Source organism: Chrysemys picta, chromosome 5 (assembly GCF_011386835.1).
Source record: "Chrysemys picta bellii isolate R12L10 chromosome 5, ASM1138683v2, whole genome shotgun sequence".
In the NCBI taxonomy this organism is placed as follows: Eukaryota; Metazoa; Chordata; order Testudines; family Emydidae; genus Chrysemys; species Chrysemys picta.
Window position 1 is genome coordinate 83,732,771 of NC_088795.1, and position 18,821 is coordinate 83,751,591.

Here is an 18,821-nt window from a genome sequence, read left to right on the forward strand (position 1 = left end):
CGGTCCAATAAAAGATATTATCTTGTCCACATTGATTCTAATATTCTGGGACCAACATAGCTACAACTACAGTGCACATAGTAACTATTAATGAATAAGCACATAGTCATATTGTTACCAAAGGTACAATGTTCTGAAGCCTGTTAGTGCTGCTATTTTTAATGCTTTGACACCATTTTCATTATAAACCTTGTCTATAAATCAGAAACAATAAGGTAGCTTTTGGTTCTAGTTTTGGAAAGTGTATTTTTCAACTGATAAGAAAGCATTTAAAAAGAAGAATGCTGATCTTGCAGATGTTGCCTCTTAACCAGTAAAGCAGGCCTGCACAACATACGGCCTGCGGGGGGGTGAGTAGGTGGGCTCACTGTGCGGCCCGCATGGGGTGAGTAAGCAAGTCAACGGCTGGCTGGCGGGTGGGCGGGGTGGTGAAGGGGCCAGTGTCAGGCTGGACTCTGGAGAGTGAGGGTGAGCCAGTGGCAGGAGGCGGGGGCAGCGGCAGAAGGTAAGAGGCCAGTGAGCTGGCGGTGGGGGAGGAGGGCTGAGGAGGCGAGCGGAGGGGCGGGTGAGCCGGAGGGGGGGGGGAGGGGAAGGGGCTGAGGAGGCGAGTGGGTGGGGGGAGGCAGTGGTTGGAGGGCAATTAGGAGAGGGAAATGGCAGAATGCCACTGACGGTCCCAAATGTTCAAGTAACTGCCCCAGGGTGGTAAAGAAAACTGGGTCATTAAGGCTTGACAGTGTCTGGGGGGAATCACTGCTAATTCCAGGACCAGACAGGCTGCTGTGTTTGGATCAGGGGTTCATATGGCTGTCGTCACTGCAGGAACTGCTTCCATGGAAAAGCCACGTTAGGAGGACCCTTAAATGTATATTTAGCTTCTTTCTATCTCGCAGTCAGAAGAAGCTGGCCCCATGAGCACACACCTAGCTCTCTGGACTCACTCCCACCACACTTTGGGAACCTGTGCAGCTGAGTCTGTCTCCAGCAGTGCAAAGGCAAAGTGAGCGGCGAACAGCAGAGGCTAACAGAGGGAGTTTGCCTGGGAGCTGTCCGAGAGGAGGTACGCTAAGTGCTGCATTAGGGGGGCTGTGTTGGTGAGTATCTGAGTGTCTGTTGCTGGGACAGTTTGTCAGTTTGACCGTGTGCTTGATTGCTTGCTTGTTTGTTTGAAAAGTGTGAATTGGGAGTGCTTTGTTCCAGGTAGGCCTTGAGTGGGCCTGACTGGTATATAAGGGCAATCAGCAGCGAACCAGCTGAGCGGCGAACAGCAGAGGCTAACAGAGGGAGTTTGCCTGGGGAGAGCACACTGAGGCTTTCATCTGTGGGTTTCTCTGAGTAGTTACTGCAACAGCTGAGGAAGCTCTTAAGAGGAAGGTGATATGGAAAGTGAGCGATCAGCTGTTGTAACCTGCACAGGTTGTGCCATGTTTGTCTTTCTTCCACAGGACAGAAGCGACTGTCTGTACAAAGTGCAAGCTGGTCTCCGTATTTGGAAGAGAAGGTTCGAGGTCTGGAGAAACGAGTATCGACTCTGTGTTGCATAAGGGAAAATGAAGATTTCCTGGACAGACGTCAGGAGATGCTTCTATGGCCACAATGTTCTGAAGATTCAGAGCAGGCGCAGCAGGGACAGAAGGATGGTGAAGAAGTTTGGCAGCATATGACCTCCAGAAGGAGAAAGAGGAGCGTCCATGTACAAGCAATGGAGATACAGGTGAGCAATCGTTTCCATGTTCTCTCTACAGGTACTAATGCGGAGAGTGGACTAGATGACACATCTGAAGGAAGGGAGCAGAAGGAGACTCCACCGATTGGAAGGCAAAAGATGCACTGTCCTAGGGATGAGGGTTCCACAACCACCACTCCCAAGAGGAGGAGGAGGGTGGTGGTGGTCGGGGACTCCCTCCTCAGGGGGACTGAGTCATCTATCTGCCGCCCCGACCGGGAAAACTGAGAGGTCTGCTGCTTGCCAGGAGCTAGGATACATGATGTGACGGAGAGACTGCCGAGACTCATCAAGCCCTCAGATCGCTACCCCTTCCTGCTTCTTTATGTGGGAACCAATGATACTGCCAAGAATGACCTTGAGTGGATCACTGCAGACTACGTGGCTCTGGGAAGAAGGATAAAGGAGTTTGAGGCGCAAGTGGTGTTCTCATCCATCCTCCCTGTGCAAGGAAAAGGCCTGGGTAGAGACCATCGAATCGTGGAAGTCAACGAATGGCTACGCAGGTGGTGTCGGAGAGAAGACTTTGGATTCTTCGACCATGGGATGGTGTTCCAAGAAGGAGTGCTAGGCAGAGACGGGCTCCACCTAATGAAGAGAGGGAAGAGCATCTTCGCAAGCAGGCTGGCTAACCTAGTGAGGAGGGCTTTAAACTAGGTTCACTGGGGGAAGGAGACCAAAGCCCTGAGGTAAGTGGGGAAATGGGATCCTGGGAGGAAGCAAGAGCAGGAGAACGCAAGAGGGGACGACTCCTGTCTCATACTGAGAAAGAGGGACGATCGATGAGTTATCTTAAGTGCCTATACACAAATGCAAGAAGCCTGGGAAACAAGCAGGAAGAACTGGAAGTCCTGGCACAGTCAGGGAACTATGATGCGATTGGAATAACAGAAACTTGGTGGGATAACTTACATGACTGGAGTACTGTCATGGATGGATATAAACTGTTCAGGAAGGACAGGCAGGGCAGAAAAGGTCGGGGAGTTGATTGTATGTAAGAGAGGAGTATGACTGCTCAGAGCTCTGGTATGAAACTGCAGAAAAACCTGAGAGTCTCTGGATAAAGTTGTGAAGTGTGAGCAACAAGGGTGATGTCATGATCGGAGTCTGCTATAGACCACCAGACCAGGGGGATGAGGTGGATGAGGCGTTCTTCCGGCAACTAACAGAAGTTGCTAGATCGCAGGCCCTGGTTCTCATGGGAGACTTTAATCACCCTGATATCTGCTGGGAGAGCAATACAGCAGTTCCCAGAAAATCCAGGAAGTTTTTGGAAAGTGTAGGGGACAATTTCCTGGTGCAAGTGCTGGAGGAACCAACTAGGGGCAGAGCTTTTCTTGACCTGCTGCTCACAAACAGGGAAGAATTAGTAGGGAAAGCAAAAGTGGATGGGAACCTGGGAGGCAGTGACCATGAGATGGTCGAGTTCAGGATCCTGACACAAGGAAGAAAGGAGAGCAGCAGAATACGGACCCTGGACTTCAGAAAAGCAGACTTTGATTCCCTCAGGGAACTGATGGGCAGGATCCCCTGGGAGAATAACATGAGGGGGAAAGGAGTCCAGGAGAGATGGCTGTATTTTAAAGAATCCTTATTGAGGTTGCAGGAAAAAAACATCCCGACGTGTAGAAAGAATATTAAATATGGCAGGCAACCAGCTTGGCTTAACAGTGAAATCCTTGCTGACCTTAAACGCAAAAAAGAAGCTTACAAGAAGTGGAAGATTGGACAAATGACCAGGGAGGAGTATAAAAATATCACTCAGGCAGTGAAACTGGGAAGGCCAAATCGCACTTGGAGTTGCAGCTAGCAAGAGATGTTAAGAGTAACAAGAAGGGTTTCTTCGGGTATGTTAGCAACAAGAAGAAAGTCAAGGAAAGTGTGGGCCCCTTACTGAATGAGGGAGACAACCTAGTGACAGAGGATGTGGAAAAAGCTAATGTACTCAATGCTTTTTTTGCCTCTGTCTTCACAAACAAGGTCAGCTCCCAGGCTGCTGGACTGGGCAGCACAGTATGGGGAGGAGGTGACCAGCCCTCCGTGGAGAAAGAAGTGGTTCGGGACTATTTAGAAAAACTGGATGAGCACAAATCCATGGGGCCGGATGCGCTGCATCCGAGGGTGCTAAAGGAGTTGGCGGATGTGATTGCAGACCCATTGGCCATCATCATTGAAGACTCATGGCTATCGGGGGAGGTCCCAGATGACTGGAAAAAGGCTAATGTAGTGCCCATCTTTAAAAAAGGGAAGAAGGAGGATCCAGGGAACTACAGGCTAGTCAGCCTCACCTCAGTCCCTGGCAAAATCATGGAGCAGGTCCACAAGGAATCAATTATGAAACACTTAGAGGAGAGGAAAGTGATCAGGAACAGTCAGCATGGATTCACCAAGGGTAAGTCGTGCCTGACTAAACTAATTGCCTTCTATGAGGAGATAACTGGCTCTGTGGATGAGGGGAAAGCAGTGGATGTGTTATTCCTTGACTTTAGCAAAGCTTTTGATATGGTCTCCCACAATATTCTTGCCGCCAAGTTAAAGAAGTATGGGCTGGATGAATGGACTGTAAGGTGGATATAAAGCTGGCTAGATCGTTGGGCTCAACGGGTAGTGATCAATGGCTTCATGTCTAGTTGGCAGCTGGTTTCAAGCGGAGTGCCCCAAGGGTTGGTCCTGGGGCTGGCTTTGTTTAATATCTTTATTAATGATCTGGAGGATGGTGTGGACTGCACTCTCAGCAAGTTTGCAGATTACACTAAACTGGGGGCGTGGTAGATACGCTGGAGGGTAGGGATCAGATACAGAGAGACGTAGACAAATTAGAGGATTGGGCCAAAAGAAACCTGATGAGGTTCAACAAGGACAAGTGCAGAGTCCTGCACTTAGGCCGAAAGAATCCTATGCACTGCTACAGACTAGGGACCGAATGGCTAGGTAGCAGTTCTGCAGAAAAGGACCTAGGGGTCACAGTGGATGAGAAGCTGGATATGAGTCAACAGTGTGCTCTTGTTGCCAAGAAGGCTAATGGCATTTTGGGCTGTATAAGTAGGGGCATTGTCAGCAGATCGAGGGACATGATCATTCCCCTTTATGCGACATTGGTGAGGCCTCATCTGGAGTACTGTGTCCAGTTTTGGGCCCCACACTACAAGAAGGATGTGGAAATATTGGAAAGAGTCCAGTGGAGGGCAACAAAAATGATTAGGGGTCTGGAGCACATGACTTATGAGGAGAGGCTGAGGGAACTGGGATTGTTTAGTCTCCAGAAGAGAAGAATGAGGGGGTATTTGATAGCTGCTTTCAACTACCTGAAGGGGGGTTCCAAAGAGGATGGAGCTCGGCTGTTCTCAGTGGTGGCAGATGACAGAACAAGGAGCAATGGTCTGAAGTTGGAGTGGGGGAGGTCTAGGTTGGATATTAGGAAACACTATTTCACTAGGAGGGTGGTGAAGCACTGGAATGCTTTACCTAGGGAGGTGGTGGAATCTCCTTCCTTAGAGGTTTTTAAGGCCTGGCTTGACAAAGCCCTGGCTGGGATGATTTAGTTTGAATTGGTCCTGCTTTGAGAAGGGGGTTGGACTAGATGACCTCCTGAGGTCCCTTCCAACCCTGATATTCTATGAGGACAGGATCAAATCAAATATCCATCCCCTCATTAGAGAAGAGAGAATTATGACATACTACACATAAATCCGAACCACTTCGTTAGCTGAAGAGTTAAGCTGTAAATTTTAGAAGACTCCAGTTAGCCCATCAACAAATCTCACTTACAAATACTCGACAACTTCCCTAAAAACCTAAAGGCAGGACAGTCTAGAAATGAACAGTTCAGCTTAGGCTGCGTTTAACTAACTTCCACATTTGTGTAGAGTTGAATTTCTTCATAGATTTTTGTTAAAGCAGTTACAGGGATTGCTGTCCAGAATATGCCCGTAGCTATGCGCTAATGTCAATGTTTACCCCTTAAACTTCTCCAGTGACGCTGGTCATTCGCTTAGCTTTTGCCCCCTTTGGAGTCACATTGGGTGTCCCATTCTATTTTAATAGGGTTTGTGTCTAAACACTGGTCAAATCAACACATTGTGTATTGCAACATGAGTAGTAGAGGATAGAAAATGATTTATAGTCCATTCTGGTGGTTTTGTTTGTTAAGTAAATGAACTTGTTGAAGAACTTAATCTTAAAAATGCTGCTGTTAGGCAAGTACAGCTAGGGTTTTCAAAAGATCCTAAGGGAGTTAAGCACCAATTTGTTGCATTTCAGTAGGAGCTGAGCTCCTAACTCCTTTAGGTTCCTTTGAAAATCTCAACTTGAATAACTAAACTTGGAGGATTGTCCTAGTGCTGACATAACTGTCAATAGTAGGGAAGCTCATTTCTTTAGTAAATGAAGAGCTTTGTGGGAGGAAGGACGGCAATTAATGCGATGTGAAATTAATAGAGATGTATCCTTAATCCATACTGACATTCAAGTTTGCATTATCTGTGGAGACAACTATTCTATTGGAGTTGCTGATGGTTTGGAATGTTAGCATTGCCCTGGTCTGACACTTTCTCAAAACTAGAGATGAGGCCAAGCTATCCATCTTGGATCTGGATCCAAACTTCATCAGCATTCAGTGCCTCTGAATGTCGACAGTTCTGTTTCAGCCCATCTCTGCCCACCACTACAGCAAATGGCATGGTAAAAAATTAGAAAGAAAGAAAAAAAATAGAGAATAAATCTGTTCCATCTTGTTCTGCATCTACTCTGTTCTGCTTTTTGGTAATTTATTGATCTGTTAGTCTGACCATGCAAATTAATTTTTGCTATCAGAAGCTCCTGCCCTCTAGGAAACATGCTTACTAGCCAATAGTAATCATCTCTCTCAATATTTGGAATATATGGCATATGTGAAGTGATGGCTCTGACCTTCTGTGACTGCACATTCATTAGTGGTTCATTACATTGTGCCTTGTACTTACTGCAAATATCAGAAAAGATCAGTGTTGGTGCTTAAGAAATCTGTATAATTAGCAGTGGTTTCATTCATTTCAGACATTCAGCACAGACTGTTGCAGAGGCAAGTAAGCCCTGAAGGGGTGTGTTACTAAAATACTAATATCAAATGAGAAAAAATTAGCAAGATGCATATTGCCAAGTCAAACTTGACATTCAGCTATTGACCTAAAATGGGAAGAATAAATACTGGAAAATTAAAAGTTGGTTTTAATAATTAATCCATGGAGTGTCCAGGATGGGCAGCAAACATCTAGTAAAGGGGTGCGGATAATTTCAGAGAATGATACTAGAGGAATTGCTATATTAGAACAACCTGATGGCACATCTAGCCCAATATTCTGTCTCCTACAGGGACAGATCTTGTGTACTTCAGATGAAGCACTCTAATCTACAAAATGTACCTAGTAATACAGAACTATATCATAAGATGACATTTTTTCCAGATGCTAGCTGGTTAGTTTGCCATGAAGTATAAGAATTGCTAGCCTTAATCATATAGGTTTGACTGTTTTATACTTTATAATATATTTAATCAGATAGTATTGTAAATTTAAATTATTAATTTAGTGAAAATAGGATAATTGCTAAGGTATGGCCCCTATGAATAGGTATGTGGCACTCAAGGGGGTTAAAATATGGAAACATGAATTCTGGATTTATCTAGGTTAATAACTGCTATTACAGTATAGCTTATACTAAGCATTTAATTATTTCTAAAAAGTATTATCTGATGGACAGCCACTGACCATTCAAAGAACCTCCTTTAACAAATGGAAATTATTACAGAAGCTAGCCTAGGAGAGGGTTTGAAAACTTCTTGATTTCTTTTGGATATGATGAATAATAATTTAGAAACTGATCAGTGGCCATTCTACCTCTGTGGCCTTCCATGGCTCAGTGCATGTACAGCTGAATAACAATATTTTCTGCTATGTTCAAAGGACTATATAAAAATTCTCAACACTTAAAGTGAGCTAGAAAAGATTATCTTTTCATCAAGGTCTGGTAACTTTGACTCCAGTGTATACAATCACATATCCCCCAACTCACTAAATCCGCTATCTGCTCACATTCCTTTCCAGTGGACAAAAGCATGGCAAGCTTCTTCACACAGCAACATTAACATGCCTCCACTTTGTTCTGGAGGGACCATCTCTAGGAGCGGAGTAAAGTTACTCTGAGATTCCTTGGTCTCTAAGTTGCAGCTGTCATTCAGGATGCAGATTGATGCCAATTTAATGAAGTAAGAATTGAAACAAAACAACACAGGCCACTGATGAGTGGCTTCGGACAGTCACAATGTTTGGTCATTACTGATTTAGACTGAATTTGAACTAATGATGGCTAATTTTCATCATTAGACTCTAGTGATCATAGAGGACTCTGAGGCTTACGGACAGTGGGGACCGGTGACCATTTTACAAAGAACTCCTATTGAAACAGTTAAAAATTCAACCTGGTCAAAGTGTAAGCATTTAAAAAGTAGCATGTCAGGGAGCACTCTAATTTTGCCAGTCAGGGACTGGAACAATTTTGGTTATTTCTGGGTCTGGTGGGCAGGCAGTCTAGATGTTCACTTAATTCTCTGTTTGTTTGTTTTTAATTTACTTTTATGGAGTCAATTTTATGTATCTAATGAATAAAGGATAAGTTCCCTCGGGTGGTAAAGAAGGTTGACCTGGGTTAAAACACTGGATTGGGCTTAATAGACGTAGATTCAATTCCCGACTCTTCCACAGACTTCCTGCTTGACCTTGGGCAAGTTACTTAATATCTCAGTGTCTCGTTTTTTTCTGTCAAGTACATTAATACTTCTGTACCTCACAGGGGAAATGGGAGGCTAAAGGCATTGTCTGTAAGGTGCTTATACTACCTACAAGCCTCTAAGTATCTGCACAGGACTGCTGTCCTTTAATGACTCTCACTAGTTTACATTCCAGCCTTTGTTTTCTGTCAATAACAATTGGCCTACTGCTTCATTTAAACTTGTTGTGTACTTTACTTCTGTTATAATTCAGATAAAAGCCTAGTAAAAGATAGAGGTCCATTGAGTCCATCCAACTGATTATCTCTAAATCAAGAACTGTAAGCCATTTAGGTCAGAAAGCATGGTTCCTGAAACATTTATAATGTGACACGTGCATTCTGACCTAGTTTGAGAACACAAGGACTAAAAAGGAATATGGGCTTCAGTATCAGTCAAATGGAAAATAACTGAAAGTGTACTTCAGTATGAGAACACAATGAAAGGGTTTTACACTAAATGCCTCCTTTAATCAAAAGTTAAAGTAAAATGAAACTTAGAATCACTGTTTTCTTCACATGCGTTCTTTACTACTCATCCTAAAATTAGAAAAATATAAAACTGCATTCCGTGTTGTTTTTATTTATTATACTTCCTCCTAAGGGTGTCTTTAGCAGGGGTTCATGGGTTCAATAGCACCCACAGAAATCATTAAAGCAAGAGTGAAAATACATAATTCATGAGGGAGGTGAGACACTGTCTCCATTGCATGAGAAACCATGCATGGCTTCAGAGCTGGGCCCTCTGTCACACTGGCCCTGCTCCTGGCCACGTCACTGCACGATGAGATCACAGCTGTGCATGTTTACAGATGCCTGAAGGGCAAAATCTGTGAGGGGGAGGAACAACTGCTGCCTCTCCATGTCCTGATCTCCAGGAAACAGGAATATAGATATGGGGTGCTGGGCTCATGGCCACCATGAGTGACCAGGACCTGTCGCAGGATGGCTGCATGGAATGGAGCATGCCCTGAGATGAGGCTAGGCTGAGGCCCGGAACTCCCTTGACCCCCTCCCCTCCATGCTATCTTTGTATCATGTGTGACAGGTTGGATTGCAGAAACCCCCTTGGGGCTGCCAACTGATATGCTAAGACTACTTCTGCCCCTGCTTTCCCTGCCAGCTTGGGACTCCAGCACCCTGTCTTGTTGAGCCAGACATGCCAGTCTGCTCCAACACAGACCCAGGGTCTGAACCATGTCCCCTAACAGCTGTAGGCTTAAACTGAAAGCAGCTTAAGAAGTGCTCCTGTCTTTAACACTCAGATGCCCAACTCCCAATGGGGTCTAAACCCCAAATAAATCCATTTTACCTTGTATAAAGTTTATACAGGGTAAACTCATAAATTGTTCACCCTCTATAACACTGCTAAAGAGATATGCACAGCTGTTTGTCTCTCCCTCCCCCCCCCCAAGGTATTAATACATGCTCTGGGTTAATTAATAAGTAAAAAGTGATTTTATTAAATACAAAAAGAAGGATTTAAGTGGTTCCAAGTAGTAACAGACAGAACGAAGTGAATTACCAAGCAAAATAAAATAAAACATGCAAGTCTAAGACTAGTACAGTAATAAAAATGAATACCGAAAATCTCACCCTCAGAGATGTTTTAATAAGTTTTTCACAGACTGGACACCGTCCTAGTCTGGGCACAATCCTTTCCCCTGGTATAGCCCTTGTTCCAGCTCAGTTGGTAGCTAGGGGATTTTTCATGATGGCCGCCTTCTTTGTTCTGTTCCACCCACTTATATATTTTTGCATAAGGTGGGAATCCTTTGTGTCTCTCTGGGTTTCCATCCCTCCTTCTAGATGGAAAAACACCAGGTTAAAGATAGATTCCAGTGTAGGTGACATGATCACATGTCACCATAAGACTTCATTACTCACTTGCCAGCACATAGGTATACAGGAAGACTTATAAGTAAAACAGAGCCATCTGTAGTCAATTGTCCTGGTTAATGGGAGCCATCAAGATTCCAAACCACCATTAATGGCTCACTTTGTATAATTACAATAGGCCCTCAGTTATATTTCATTTTTCTAGTTTCAAGTACAAGAATGATACATTCATATAAATAGGATGAACACATTCAGTAGATTATCAGCTTTGTAATGATACCTTACAAGAGACCTTTTGCATGAAGCATATTCCAGTTACATTATATTCACACTGATTAGCATATTTTCATAAAATCATATAGTGTGACATCACGCCATGCTCTTAAATTTTTTCATACTGTAATTACAGTACAGTTTAGTGTAACTAATTTAATGGGACACTCATTGAATTGAGTAGCTACATCTGCCACTGCTTCCTACCTTTGGTATTTTGCTCAGCAGAAAAACTACCAGTGCACTATCAGTCTTAGATGTATATTAATTACTGTGGGTTAGATATTTTGGAGGGAGAAAAAACAAGCTAGAACCTCATGCCCAAGCACCAAACCAACCTAAGTCCAATTTTTCCATACTCATCTCATGTTACAGTCAAGCTAACCAAAAGAAGCAGTGTACATAACATAAGAACAGCCGTACTGGGTCAGACCAAAGGTCCATCCAGCCCAGTATCCTGTCTACCAACAGTGGCCAATGCCAGGTGCCCCAAAGAGAGTGAACCTAACAGGTAATGATCAAGTGATCTCTCTCCAGCCATCCATCTCCACCCTCTGACAAACAGAGTCTAGGGACACCATTCCTTACCCATCCTGGCTAGTAGCCAATGGACTTAACCTCCATGAATTTATCCAGTTCTCTTTTAAACACTGTTATAGTCCTAGCCTTCACAACCTCCTCAGGCAAGGAGTTCCACAAGTTGACTGTGCGCTGTGTGAAGAAGAACTTTCTTTTATTTGTTTTAAACCTGCTGTGGTCAAAGTGTGGTCTGGTGATAGCTGGGAGACTGAGTCAGGACCAAAAAATCTACATGTGCTGTGACAATGGGCCTCTCTGGGCTATATTTCTCTTCCTTGTAATAGTGGGATAACAATGCTTACCCATCTTGGACCACTTTGAGATCCTCAAATGGCAGGCACTTTACAAGTACAAATTTTCTACCCACACCCACAAACAGGCATCCCTCATTTATGTTAAGGTATCTGAAGGACAGGCAGTTTGCATCTGGCTGACTAGCATTATTAAAATTTTCATGCTTTGGAGTTTCCTTTGCGGGTCAAATGCATGCCATGCATTTTGCAGTGTGTCTGACCCAGGGAAGCACCAGGTCACATGCATTATGAAAAGTATCAACTGGTTGAGCAGCGATTGCATGACCTGCTTAGACCCACAATGAGACTTACAAAATATCAGCTGCACACTACTAGGTATCTGAAGGCTATCAGGGATCTCCTTTCTGTGCTCAAGTCCCAGTGTAATTCTTACCATTTTGGGGAGTCTTGCAAGAGAGAGGATGAGTAGTTGGTTTGTTGTTGTTTGTGTTCAACACTACAATACAGGAGTCTCTGGTCAATTTTTAGTTCCAGTTACAGCTCACCAGGTATGAACAAATTGAGACCTTACCCTCTTGTCACTAAAGAAACCTGAGTTAGTATTCAAGTTAGTTAGTGAGTTAGTATAGCCTCCTTGAGACTTTTATCTATCAGTAATTCAAAAACAACAATATAAATCACAGCCTGAGGTTCCTACAAGAATTAAGCTATTCCTAGTGTGGCCCTTTGGGACTCCCTCTGTCTCAACAACCTAACTCCCTTTTTCTAGAGAGCCATTCCTATCTCCCTTATATCAGAGGTGGTACGAATGAGTCAGTAGGACTTCATCAGTTTTATGTGAGGTTCTAGCATCTGCTGACAGAGTATGTCAACAAAGCGTTACTGCTAGAGCTGCCAAAAAAAAAAATTGGTGAACAATTCATTTGCCAAAAAATGTGGCTTTGGTCAACCCAAATCTATTCGTCACGTTTGCCAAATAGAATATTTTGATTTTAGTTTTGTTTAATTTTCTAATTTTGTCCCTTCTTCTACAAGCATGTAGGGAAGAAAATTAGAAAATGAGATTAAACTAGCTAGACATAAAGAGTAACAAAAAACATTCTACAAATACATTAGAAGCAAGAGGAAGACCCAGGATAGGATAGACCCATTACTCAATGGGGTGGGGGAAAGACAATCACAGAAAATGTGGAAGTGATGGAAGTGCTAAATGCATTTTTGTGTGTGTAAGTTTTCACCATTTGGATGTCTAATATAGTGAATGCCAGTGAAAATGAGGTAGGATCTGAGGTTAAAATAAGGAAAGAACAAGTTAAAATTCACTAAAACAAGTTAGGTGTCTTCAAGTCAGTAGGGCCAAATGAAATACATCCCAATTTGAGGAGCTGACTGAAGAGATATCTGAGCCATTAGCAATTATCTTTGAAAACTCATGGGAGATGGGCGAGATTCCAGAGGACTGCAAGAAGGCAAAGGTAATGCTGATCTATTAAAAGGGGAATAAAGACAACCTGGGGAATTACAATAAGTCATTTTAATTTCAGTACCTAGAAAGATAATAGCACAAATAATCAGGCAATCAATTTGCAAACACCTAGAATATAATGTGATAAGTAACTGTCAACATGAATTTCTCAAAAACAAATCATGTCAAACAAACCTAATAGCTTTCTTCTGACATGGTACAAGCCTTGTGGATAGAGGAGAAGCAGTAGATGTGGTAGTATCAAAAAGCCCTACAACATTCAAGATATGTCTTACATGACCTCAGAAACAAATGAGGGAAATATAGCCTAGGTGGAGCTTCTATAAGATGGGTGCATAATTGGTTGGAAAACTATTCCTAGAGAAGCGTTATCAGTGATTCATTGTCAAGCTGGAAGGGCATAACGAGTGGGGTCCTGCAAGAATCAGTCCTGGGTCCGGTTCTGTTCAATATCTTCATCAATGATTTAGATAATGGCAGAGAGAGTAGAGTAGACTCTCAAAGTTGCAAATGCCCCAGCAATAAAGTCTGTTCGTAACTCTGAACAAAAGTATATGGTAGTTCTTTCAAAAGTTTACAACTGAACATTGACTTAATGCAGTTTTGAAACTTTACTATGCAGAAAAAATGCTGCTTTCCCTTTATTTTTTTAGTAGGTTACATTTAATACAGTACAGTATTGTAATTGCTTTGTTTTTTGGTTTGTTGGTTTTTGTCTCTGCTGCTGCCTGATAGTGTACTTCTGGTTCCAAATGAGGTGTGTGGTGGACTAGTCAATTTGTAACTCTGGTGTTTGTAACTCTGAGGTTCTACTGTATAAAGTTTACAGATGATACAAAGCTTAGAGGGGTTGCAAGTGGTTTGGAGGACAGGATTAAAATTCAAAATGATCTGGAGAAACGGTCTGAAGTATAGGATGAAATTCAATAAGGACAAATGCAAAGTACTCCGCTTAAGAAAGACCAGTCAATAGCGCACGCACACACAAAATGGGAAATGACTGCCTAGGAAGGAGTACTGTGGAAAGGGATCTGGGGGTTATACTTATCACAAGCTAACTATGAGACAACAGTGTAATACTGTTGCAAAAAAAGAAAACTTCATTTTGGGGTGGATTAGCATGAGTATTGTAAGCAAAACATGAGAAGAAATTCTTCCAGTCTACTTCACACTGGTAAGGCCTGAACTGTAGTATTGTGTCCAGTTCTGGCTGTCACATTTCATGAAAGATGTGGACAAATTGGAGAAAGTCCAGAGGAGAGCTAAAAAAAATACTAAAGGTCTAGAAAGCATGCCCTATGAGGGAAAAATTGGTCTAAAAATTGTTTAGTCTGGAGAAAAGAAGACTTGGTGGAAGGGAGGGGGCACATAGCAGCTTTCAAGTACATAAAAGGTTGTTACAAGAAGGAAAGTGGAAAAAATGTTCTCCTTAACCTCTGAGGATAGGACAAGAAGCAATGGGCTTAAGTTGCAGCAATGGAGGCTCAGGTTGGACATTAGGAAATACTTCTTAACTCTCAGGATAGTTAAACACTAGAACAAATTGCCTAGGGAAGTTGTGGAATCTCTGTCATTTGAAGATTTATAAGAACAGATTAGACAAACCTGTCAAGAATGGTCTAGTTATTACATAGTCCTGTCTTTAGTGCAGGGGCCTTGACTAGATGACCTATTGACATCCCTTCCTGTCCTAGACTTCATTGAGTCTATGATTCTGGAAATGCTGAAAGAAAACACTGTCTTGAACTACTTCAAAAAATGTCATGTAAATGTTGGGCAGTTTGACAAAAGTGGAGGACTAGATTCACAAAAACAAGTATGGGGTCTGGGGTGGCGTGAAAATAGTAGGCAGCCTTCCTTATAACATTTAACCCAGTGGTTAGGGCACTCACCTGGAATATGGGAGACTCCACCGTGCTCAATGTGCAGAAAGGACTTGAACTTGGGTCTTGCACACAACAGGACACCACCATAGCCACTGGACTATGGACTATTCTGGGGTGCAGCTTTCTCATTCTCCTGTTGAAGCTCTTCCACTTTTTATAAATAAGTAATAGTTTGAGCAAGGACTTGAATTTGGTTCCTCCATAGCCTCAGTGCTCTAACCACCAGGCTAGAGTCTCTCACTTTTCCCGTGGCCCTATGACTATTCATTGTCATTTGTAGTTGCAATTCATATTTATTCTTAATGTTGACCTGTGCATACTGTTGCTGCAGCTGTTGTTCCACCATCCATTTGAGGACTTCCAGCATTTTCTCTTTTGTGGGATGAGCTGAGTCCCTACTTCATTCCCAATAAACCATACAGTCCTGAGTTAGGGTGGATCAGTAGAAGAGCCTACTACCTGTTGCATCAGGTTTGGAGTGATATGGAACACTTGGTGAAGGCAGAAGAGATCACTGAAGTGGTAATTGATAGGTCAATTGAGATTAGCCAGCAAGCTGTTTTTATGGTGACTCTCAAAACTCAGTACAAACATTTGGGGAGCGTGGTATTGTACCCAACCTCTGTCTATAATCCTAGAGTAACTATAAACTGTTAAGCTGGCTTGCAAATCTTGTGACTGCCTCTCATGCTGGTGTTCTGAACACCCAATTCTGTTCCCATTGGAAATTAACAACAAAACGTCCAGGATCAAGCCTCAGGCCAGGCCATGCCCTTAGGCCCTGTACCTACAATAATCTCTGCATGGAAAGCCCAGTGCCTGGTGGGGTTTTGGGTAGGCAGAGGGTTCTACCAGCATGGAGCTCTTTGCAAGATTGAAAGCTTAGTTATTTATGTGTATTATTGTAGCATCTTGGAGCCTGAGTCATGGATAGAGTTCATTTGTCAATAAGGAATCAGATTTTCTGAAGTCTAAATTGGAACTAAAATATTAACACATGAGGAGGGGGAGGGGGAAATATTGTCCCTGAAAAGTTACATGTTCAGTGAAGTATAATTTTTTTGTGAAGGGATTTAATACTTATTCAATTAGATCATTTGGTATTGGATCCCATGGAACATTGTCTGAGTGCTTGGGCCATTAAGTTTTTTGTTTGCTTTTTTCTTCTACTCCAGCCATTATATCACCATCTAAATTTCTCCAGTAACTTTAGTATGTTTTTTCTTTGACAACCATATCTACTAAGACCTTCCTTCAATGTTGAAGACTTTGTGTGAACAAGCAAACCTGAAGTCTGCTCTAAATTAGTTTTGATCTACTGTATTTTCCATTTATTACCACTGATTCTATCCTCTGTGATATGGTGAAAGGGCTAACTCAGAATAACATTATCTTTGCTATTTCAGATTTAATATTAATAATACATTCCCTTTCAGGGATTTGGAATCCATGTTATTTATACTTCAGTTGTCCTCAATGTTGATACATGTTTACCCTTGCTACAGTATTAATATTGTCAAGCTGTTTTTTTCTCCCCAAGAGTTCTGCAACATCTTTTATCATGCAGTGACCAGACATTAAACATTACCATGCAGAATCACCTGCTAACCCAACTGTAGTTGGTGCAGATTCTGACACAATATTTCACTAGGCAGTGAAAGAGTGTTCTGGACTGAAATGTAGTAAACAAGGTCTTGATTAGGAACAAGTGGGTCTTTTTAAAAAGTTTTGAAATAAATCAGTTTGATTGTTTCTCAATAATATGGAGCAAAAAAAGGATTTTTATCTTGTAACTTAAAATGGCTGTAGGATGGGATTTAGACCAAGTGGTTGTAGCACCTAACTTTTAGGTTTTAAGAAGAATTCATGATCCTGTTATGGATCCCTAGATACCCAGACTCCCTATATTATGTAGAGGAAGAGTTAGATGCCAAAAACTAGCACACTGAGCAGACAGACACCTAAGCCAGTAGGAAATGATGAGAAGAAGGTTGTGGCCTGTGCCCTAAACCTCAATGGGGAGTTAGGTGCACAACTGTAAACCAGAGGGAGACTCCCTTCACAACCGTGAATCTTCAAGTCCCTGCTTGACATCAGGCAGAGCGAGGGTTTGAACTCCATTTTCCCCCATATGCCGGATGACTGCTCCAACCACTGGCTATTAAACAAGGGGGTGGGGAGACACCAGTTCCTTCTCTGGCTGTGTTTTCTGATGGGACTGGTCTAGTGAATGTGCTATAAGATGGCCTCTGAGCACAGCTTTTAGATAGGTGCAGAAGTGCCTGTTTGTGAACTCCACTGGGATTTATGCATGAGTCTTAGGGGTTGAGCAGCTTAGTAGTGTCAGGACTAAGCTGTGCCAACTGGCAGAAATATAAGGGCCTAGGGCACTTTACAAATAGAAATTGAAGCCCCTCGGGAGTTGAGATGTTCACAGGGTAAGGCATCAGATAAGCAGTTTTGAGGATCTAAATCTTGGAATTCTAGTTTTCAACTTCCACTTTAGGTGCCCAAGTGCCCCTTGCAATCATACTTCTAGTGTTTTTACAAAGAAAGGGGAAGACAAGTGGCTTCCTCTTAATAGTTTAAGAGAGGGAATATCACCCTACAAAGTGATGCACAAGTTTTGAGTCCTACAAAACCCAGGAACTACATATATTTGAGTGCCAACTATTGACACTTATTGGCTATGTATGTACATTTATTATGGAGATCTGTAATACTTATACTAGTGTAAATCAATTGTAATGCCACCAAAGGGTAAAACCTGTATAAGCATGAGAAAAATCTGGCCCAATTAGTCCATAGCATCATGAAAGCTCCACTGGTATTTCTTTTAAAGATTAAATATCTGTTATTTAATTTAGAAAACTCATTGGTTCCCATGCAACAACCACAGTTCATAAAAAGTCATGTGACTTTTTTCAGCACAGAGCTATTGTACTTGTGAGAGGCATAGACTAAAGGTTCCTTCTGTAATCTTTGATATTATAGATCATAATAGCTCCTTTTGAATCTACTAAAAAGAGACACTGAGATAAATGGAGGTTTGAGAAAAGTTTTGCAATATTTCCCTTGAAGTATCCTCAAAGCACTTCAGACAAGATAGCGAATATGTTTCAAATGAGCTCTCCATTGCATAATAATATATATAATATCAAATTTGTTAATAGAGCTAGTTGCGAAATTTCTGTCTAAAAATATTTTGACATGGGAAAATTTCTATGAACACTTCTACACCTTTTTTCCAAGCTGCTTTTTGCTGCCTGCCAAAAGTGCTTAATCTACAAGAAGCAAGAAAGTTCTTTAGACCTTTAGTCTAAAATGTGGGTCTGAGTCTGATATCAATTACATTGGTGTAAATCAAGAGTTACTATTATTGCTGATGGGGTTATGAAAGGTAAAGCTAGTCAGATCAGAATCAATTCCCGTGACTACAATATTGCTGGGCAAGACATTTCTGAGGCGTTTTTAGTTGGCTCACATATGGTTTCAGCACTATCCAAAGAAGTACCCATCCCTTCCAGGAATGGATGAAGAAATTCCTTACGAGAGGCACAGATGCCCCAATAAGTAGTAGAGCAGTAAGGATTCCCATGCTATTTCCTCTGCTGACTTCAACAGGTGTCAATAACACTGAAACATCTTGTCATAACAGATAACTTTTGGGTACAAGAGACCTGTTGTACCAAGTCTAAGTAAATATCCTTTCCTCAATACAAATGTTTCTTAATATTGAAAAGCCCAATGAGGCCTAGCTTAATTTAACATCTACTACATGCACCTGGGAGCCTGCTAAAATTATTCTTCATAGCTAGCTCTCCACTAATACCTGTGTTTCTTTATCTGGCTTTTCATTTTCTTTTCTTTTCCTTTATCACCTGGAATTTAAGACTTACCTTTCCCCTTTTTCTTTTTCAATTTAGTCATTTCCTCTGGTTCCATTGAAGGCAATGACAAAACGCTATCTACTTCAG

At 42.2% G+C, this 18,821-nt stretch overlaps 1 protein-coding gene across 1 annotated transcript in view; it reads left to right on the top strand.

Annotated features, from left to right (window-relative positions):
• The first annotated feature begins 322 nt into the window (after positions 1 to 322).
• The window catches only part of LOC135983705 (general transcription factor II-I repeat domain-containing protein 2A-like), a 92,895-nt gene continuing 74,396 nt past the window's right edge, over positions 323 to 18,821 (top strand). Inside the window, exon 1 of the mRNA XM_065596804.1 lies at positions 323 to 385. The gene's annotated coding sequence lies outside the window, so the exon portion shown is untranslated. The remainder of the gene's footprint in view (positions 386 to 18,821) is intronic.